The 5,748-nt window shown below is 39.4% G+C and overlaps 1 non-coding gene across 1 annotated transcript; it reads right to left on the bottom strand.

Annotated features, from left to right (window-relative positions):
* Nucleotides 1-1,897: 1,897 nt before the first annotated feature.
* On the bottom strand, nt 1,898-2,004 carry LOC141639309 (small nucleolar RNA R71). Its single transcript, XR_012542459.1, has one exon. It is a non-coding gene; the product is annotated as a small nucleolar RNA R71 (small nucleolar RNA).
* Nucleotides 2,005-5,748: the final 3,744 nt, after the last annotated feature.

Raw genomic sequence — 5,748 nt, 5'->3', positions numbered from 1 at the left:
CTCTCGGACAATCCGGAGGCTCCTTGCTCAACTTAAAAAGTGTAATTACTAGTTTAGCCCTTAGTTAACCCTAATGCATCCTCCCTAATTTTCACTATAAATACCCCATTAGTCTAATTAGAGGAGCATGTTCTTCTTATCAATAATTAGAGTAGTTAATATCAATCAAATCTCTCTTCAATATTGTAATCAAATATTAATCAAGTTTTAATCCAAGTTTTAGTTCTTTAATCTCTCTCTAGTTCTTCATTTATTTTGGGTAATTAGAAGATTATTGGGTTTATTGGGAGATTGACAACCTTCCATCAATCATCAAGTTCTTCTATTATTCTTGCTTTATTATTGGAATCATTAGTAGGTATAATCTCTTAATCCCTTTTTAATTATTGCTAATTACTTTCATTTATTCATCATGTTTCATTATGTTAGTATGATTGACAACCTTTCTAGCATGATCAATATGATAATGAGTGAGTAGTCTCTTAGCTAGGGTTTAATGGGTGATTAGGGGAAACCAACATGGGGAATGATTCATGCTTAAATTAATATGCTTTCATATCTTATTTGCTTGCTTGTTTTGATCTTAATACATGCACATGTTATATTTGATGAAATGCTAAGCCTATGAATCCTTGCATTTACTATCATCTTCTATCCTTTCAACTTGACTTGTAAGACATAACCCAACTCGAGTCTTGTTAGACCATGCATGTGTTAAGTAGGGAAGATTAAGTCGACTTGTAGGTGTTGTACAATCCAAGAGATTCGGCTCCGGGACCCAAACTTTCCTAGGATTGTAAGATATAACCCAACTCAATCCATCACAACAATAATTGCTTGATTATATTTTGAGAACATGTTTGTATGATCATATCCCATGATTCCCCTATGAACCCATGACACCCTAGTGCTTTTAATCAATTGTTTACACCCTTATTTCATTTACCTTGTTAGTTTATTTTCATTGCTATTTTAGTTTAGTGACCTTCTACATCAACCCAATTTGTGACACCCCTAGACACCACTAGTTACAATAGAATCTTCATTTCAATACCCGTCCCTTGGGATCCGACCTTTACTTGCCTCTTTACTAATTGTAGAGTTGTTTGTGAAGTATAAATTGTGTTTTGTATCGACCATTGACCAACGACCACATATGCTTAATTGTGAACACCAAATGGCCTCGATCAAAAATGGCGCCGTTGCCGGGGACGGTGTTTAATTGATTTAAGATTTCTTTTATTGTTTTTAGTTGTGTCTTTTTCACCTTGGGAAGTAAAACTCCTCAAGGTTTGTTCTAATTGTTTTCTAGTTGTTTGATATTTTGCATGTCTAGAAGGTTACAAAGAGATTTGTTACCTTTTGACCGTGAAATCGAAAGAACCTTGACGAATAATAGGAGACTTGTTAGGAGGAATTTGGGAGGTGTTGGTGAAGTTGTTCAACCCACTAGTGAGTTTGTCAATCCTTTCGCAATAGAAGGAGAAGAGAACCCATTAAACAATACCACACAAAATCCACCTACAATGCCTAAATTCTCGTCACACTCTATACCCACCGAGGAGGATCTACCAAATGGTACTCCTACCCCACAACATCTTACCGGAAACTTTATTGCCAAGTCCGCCTTCATCCAACTAGTTGAGAGGAGCCAATTCTGGGGAATGCCTAGTGAGGACCCTCATTCTCATATGGAAACCTTTTGTGATTATTGTGAAGCTATCTCTCAAACGGCGTGACTCAAGACCAAATAAGATGGGTCTTATTTCCTTTTTCGTTAATCGGCACCGCAAAGCAATGGTTGAAGAGCCTTGATAAGACCACCCTTGGAATAGATTCTTGGAAGAAGCTAGCTCTAGCTTTCTACAAAAAATTCTACCCACCGGAGAAGACCAATATGCTAAGAGCTCAAATTACGGGTTTTAAGCAAAGGGATGAAGAGTCTTTGTATGAAGCTTGGGAGCGGTTCAAAGGTATTTGTCGCTCATGTCCTCACCATGGACTTAGCGAATGGTTTTTAGTGCAACAATTTTGGAATGGTTTATATGAAGATTCAAGGAACATTCTCAATATGGGATCAAATGGAATGTTCACCAAAGTTGATGACAATCAAACATGGAACAAGATTGAGGAAATGGCGGTCCATAATTCGCAATATAGTAGGCCTCGCAAGGCTACTAGAGGAGGAAAGTATGAAGTGGACACCGTTACTCAATTGGGTGCTCAACTTAGTGCTCACATTGACACAATCAACTTGAAGTTTGAACAAGCTATGGCTAGACTTGAGGAAAGCTCAAAATCATCAAAGCATCATGTCAATGCCATGACGGCATCCTCATCAATCCCAAGCGGGATATGTGAGAATTGTGGAACCTTGGGTCATGACTCAAGTGAATGTAGGGGAACAACCGAACAAGTCAATGCTTTCCAAGCTTACAAAAGTGGCACCCCTTATTCAAATTTTTACAATGAAAACACCAAGTTCCACCCAAATCTCTCATACAAGAGCCAAAATGTCCAAAACCCTCAAACTACATACACTCCACCACCCATGAGAAATCAAAATCAAAGACCCTTTTTCAATCAAAACCAAGGCTACCAAAACCAAAATCCATACAATCACCACAATGACCAAAGTTTTGATGTCCAAAAAGCGGTCATTCAAATGCAAAAAAATCAACAAGAATTCTTCACCCAAATGCAAAAGGATAGCCAAGCGAAGGATACCACCATCAACAACATTCTAGCTCACACAAAGATGTTGGAAACACAATTGACCCAACTAGCATCTTCAAGCTCATCAAGACAAAAGGGGCAATTACCACCTCAAGGTAATCCCCTAGACATGAAACGGTTAGTGCCATTCACTTGAGAAGTGGTACAAGATATGAAGCACCGAAAAAGCAAGTTGAGGATGAAGTTGTGAGAGCTAGTGAGAATGAAGTTGTGGTGGAAGGTCCCAAGGAAGGGAATCATCAAAAGAAGAAAGTTCAAAGAAAAATGAAGACAAAACCAAAGAAAAGGAGCCCATTGTGATTAGACTTCCTTTTCCAAGTCGTCAAGCCAAGCCCAAATTTGATGATCAACTTGGAAAGTTCATGGAAATTGTGAAGAACTTAGAAGTCTCAATTCCTTTCACGGAATTAATCAATCACGTTCCGGCCTATGCAAAGTATATGAAAGACATCCTCACAAAGAAGAAGTCAATCCGGAAACTTGAGACTATCGCCTTCACTAAGGTGAGTAGTGCAATTCTTCAAAGGAGTTCACCTCCAAAGTTAAAAGATCCGGGAAGCTTCTCAATACCGTGTACCATCGGCGACACAACGATCAACAAAGCCTTATGTGATCTAGGGGCTAGTGTGAGTGTCATGCCGTACTCGGTAAGTAAAAGGTTGGGAATGGGAGAGCTCAAATGTACCAACATCACTCTTCAAATGGCCGATAGATCGACGAAGACACCGCTAGGGATATGGGAAGATGTCCCCGTGCGAAATGGGAAGTTTTTCATCCCGGTGGACTTTGTCATTGTTGATATGGAGGAAGATTCCAACATTCTAATCATCTTAGGAAGACCTTTCCTACACACCGCCGGTGCGGTAATTGATGTGAAACATGGAGAGCTCACTCTAGAAGTGGGAGATGAAAGCATAACTTTTAATCTTGACAAGACCATGAGAGCTCCTCGTTTGCATGAGCCATGTTTCATGATTGATCATTATAGCCGAAAAGATGAAAAGAAGAAATCGGAACTCCAATGGAAGAAGAAAGTTGAAGATGCTCCATTCAAAGAGCAAGTGAATTGTGAAAAGGAGAGCTTGCAAAGCTCATCAAAATCAACCAAGGAAGAAGAAGATGGCCTCATTGGCCAAGAAAAGAAATTGGGAGAGTTGTCTCCATCCAAGCAAGAGATTTTCAATGATCAACTCAATGAAGTTTGTGGTCTTTGGGACGACGAATTTGAAGGGATCTTTAATCCCTACATTGGGCATGCCATCGATCATGATCAACAACAAGGGCCACGGTCTATTGAGGACCTCTACCACAACAATGAACAAGCTTTTAATTACTTCTTCGAGGTGTTGAGCAACATCAACAACACCTTGAACATGCCCCCTTGACATCTCATCAAGAATGAGAGTTTGGTGGAGTCCTCCCTAAACCACCACTTGTAAATATTTCTAACTCCCTAACTTACACTTTAATTTTTGTATTGCATTTTTGTCATTTTTGGATTTTATTTACTTTGATCAAAATAATTGTCATGAAAAGAGAGAAGTGAGGGAGGGACTAATGATTTTAATTGATGTGTAGTGCTTTACCTTAGTATGGGGATGGCAATTGCCTAGGCTATTCATGCCTTAGTAGTGCCCCCGCAATGAAGAACACAAGATTTGAAAGAAAGAAAGAATGATAAGGGAATGCGTTGGTGCACGGATGGAATCAATCCGTGTACACAAGGACCAATCCGAGCGGATTCACGACAATCCGCCCGTCCGCAGTGGATCCGAGCGTCCTGGCGAGAAGACGCCCGTCTTGGGGCAATGAAAACTGCAAATTCTTGTCGATGAAGAATCCGAGCGGATTTCGAAAAGACGCCGTCTCTCGAAATCCGTCCGTCTTGTAATCAATCCGCCCGTCTTGCGGTGAAAAAAACAAAGAAAAATCTCTGGATAAGAATCCGTCCGTCCTGTGCGAAATCCGCCCGTCTCATCCAAAAAGAATCCGAGCGGATTCTCCAGAATCCGCCCGTCTCTAGGCGGGATTTTTGAAAATTTGAAGTCAAGAATCCGAGCGGATTGCGCCTAATCCACACGAATTGTCCCCGCACTTCGAAAATGTCGAGTTCTTTAAATACCCACCCCACCTTCATTCATTCATTCATTCACTCATAAACACTACCCATAACATCAAAACCCTCATCCTCTCCATCTCAAAAACAAAAACCCTCAACAAAACTCACCAAAATCAAATCAAACCATCTTTCAAATAACAAATCAATCACTCCATCTTCATTAACAATCAAAACCAAGCACAAAATCTTCACCTTTGAATTGATTTTTGTTCTCATAAAGGCAAAGCCTTTCACCTTCAAAATCAATTTGGGCATTCTACAAATTGAAGATTTTTGATCTTTTTCTTGGTTAGCTCATCAAATGGCAAGAACAAAGGGAGCAACAAAAGCAAAAGCAAAGGCACCAAAGACTACAACTCTTTCTCAAAGGCAAAAAGCTCTACAAATGAAGAAAGCTTTGGCAATGGTGGTATCAACACCAAGCTTGGAAGTGCAACCACCTCAACAAATTTCTATGGAAGCATCACCCTCTACTCCGGTAATTAATCAACTCTTGCATTACCCGGAGGTAACATTCATTTCCGATTCTCATAGAAATACATTTGTCAAGTTTGCCATGAAACAAATTCAATCCACCAAATTCATTTGTCAAGATGCTTTAGAGAAGTTGGGTATTCTTGAACAAACAAGAGTCTTTTTCAATGCCATGGGTTTAAAGAAATTGTTTGAAATCATGCATCATCCTTGCATAATTTCCATCATTTTGGCCATTGAGGACAATGCCCATATTAGTGTGGGGATGGGAATTCTAACACTTAACTTTTATTCAAAAACCATAAAAATTTAAAAATTGAAAAAACCAAAAACAAGTTCATTTCCCTTGTATATATTGTTTTGTATATATTGTGTTTGTTCATCCTTGTTCACATTGATTGACTACGCCACATCCGAGA

The sequence above is a fragment of the Silene latifolia genome, unplaced genomic scaffold (assembly GCF_048544455.1).
Source record: "Silene latifolia isolate original U9 population unplaced genomic scaffold, ASM4854445v1 scaffold_332, whole genome shotgun sequence".
Classification (NCBI taxonomy): domain Eukaryota; kingdom Viridiplantae; phylum Streptophyta; class Magnoliopsida; order Caryophyllales; family Caryophyllaceae; genus Silene; species Silene latifolia.
The sequence above is the reverse complement of the archived record's forward strand: the minus strand, read 5'-3'. Positions and strand labels throughout refer to the sequence as shown.